The sequence below is a fragment of the Teleopsis dalmanni genome, chromosome 2, assembly GCF_002237135.1.
Source record: "Teleopsis dalmanni isolate 2A chromosome 2, ASM223713v2, whole genome shotgun sequence".
NCBI lineage: Eukaryota > Metazoa > Arthropoda > Insecta > Diptera > Diopsidae > Teleopsis > Teleopsis dalmanni.
Window position 1 is genome coordinate 168,982,606 of NC_051847.1, and position 2,294 is coordinate 168,984,899.

Sequence of the window (2,294 nt, forward strand, 5' to 3'; positions counted from 1 at the left end):
CTTACTATGCTCACTATGCCTCCTATGCAATAAAGGAAATTGTGGCCGTGAAGAATGTGTCAGATTAAAAGAAAACCCATAAAATATGATGAGAAAGGATGACATATTTTGTGTTTCTTAACATGCCTCGATGTTATTCCTCTGCCATATACAATCTTACCTTCTTTTACAGTCTACCTTCTTTTGTGAGCTGCTATATCGCTGTATTGCTGTATTGCTGTACATAAGATTAACCGTATAACCAGGCACATAAGCACTTTCCCACATAACGAGTCTCGAAGTGTAACTCTACGACTGTCTGCCTATGTTGCTCTGTGGCTATATGGCGATATGGCTGTGTAACTGCGTGTAGGAACAACTTATGAACGTCGGTTGGTTGGTTGGCATCGGGCTTCGGCGTACATTGGCGATTTTGAGTAGAATTTAATTTTATTTCTTGTTTTGTAGCAAAATTACGTTTATTACAGTAAACAACGATAAAACTGTCAACCACCGTTGTATTGTTTTTCGAAATGAAATTTATTTAAAATGTTTTGCCTTAGGTGAAGATTTTACTTTAAAGTTGCGATTACATTTATTTTATTGCAAGTTATTTTTAAAATTAGATAACATATTTTTATCGATGGCGGTACAACACACAAAGATATGTCAGCACTTCCCTTCACCGTATGTCTCATCGATTTGTCGGTAAAATATTGACATTGAGCAGTAAAATTTTTGCCCAACAACAATGCGAGATGATAGTCGAGGATTTGTTAAGCACTAATGAGGTTAATTGCATTGGAATGATTGATTTTATATTTGATTAATTTTAATATAATTTCATGTAGATTTAATTTCATGTGAAAATATTATTGCATTCAAAATTAATTAGAAATAATGTCTCATAACATTCTCGTCATATGCGGAATAATGTACGTGGTATAATGAAGAAAATCTAAATTATTTCATTATTCCGGAATATTTAATTTGCGATTTACATAATAATCTACATTTTGAGGTCATATCCTCACATTCGCTTCAATTGCTAAAAATTTTTTCCTTTTATATAGCTTTTAGGCTAACAGTCGATCTATTTCGTGCATTTACAATAATAATATGGATAGTCTGAATCCATTGGAAAATGATTTTTATAAAGTAGAAGCAGGAATTTAGGAAATAGTTGCATAAAAGGACTTGATAATGAAATTCACATATAGGATCCTCTGTCGATCTCTTTTATGAATTTAAAATGATAAGCTTAACAGTTCAGATCTACTAAAAGGTGGCTTATGTAAAAAAGGAACTGGAATTTAGGAAATAGTTGTATACAATATTCATTATAAATTCATGGAATTGATAATGAAATTCGCATAAAAGATCCTCTGCCGATCTCTTTCATGAATTTATAATGATAACCTTAATAGTTCAGATCTACTGAAAGATGACTTTTATGAAGAAGGAACTGTGAGATAAATTCGCATAAAAGATCCTAAGTCAATCTCTTCCATGAAGGAGTTGATAATGAAATTTGCATTTATGGTAAGATCCTCTATCGTTATATTGCATAAGTTGGTAATCATGAAATTCTAGACTATAAAGTTTAGATCTACTGAAAGATGACTTTTATAAAAAAAAAACTGATACTTAAATAAAGATTGCTTACAAAATAATAAAAAATGTATGTAAGATCTCATTGCAACATCTCAAGAGATGGCACTATAATTTGCTATGAAGCTGTTTGTTACTAGTCAAAAAAAAAATAACTTCTTAAACTATCTGAAGACAAGATAGATTACATGTAAATAATCCAAAATACTTGGATACTGGGTAAAAGGAGGCGAAGTTTAAGGAAAAATAAAATAAAAATAATATTAACTGTCTTTTATATTTTGAAGATCTGTAATTATAGTAGAACGTTCGTAGTTTGAATTACTATAACTTAAAACTACTCAAATGTGTCACAATTTTTTATTTCGTTCACCTTATATGTCTCTACAACACAAATTAAGAACCTTCTATAATTCATATTACTTTTCAGCATCCTTTAATAATTTGAAGCTTTCCATAATTTGAAGCTTAAGAAAGCCGACTTCTATGAATCTAAATTTTGTCCAATTTAAATCATTAATTTGTTATACAAAATCACTCCTTTTATTTTCATTTGAGTGAAGGTGTTATTATAATTTGTTAATAAAAATAATATTTGAGATATAATAAAGTTAAGACATAATAATAATAATAATAAAAACCTAATTATTTGGATTTTTTTTTAACCTTCATTCTTTAAAAATTCGATAAATGCATTCTTTAAT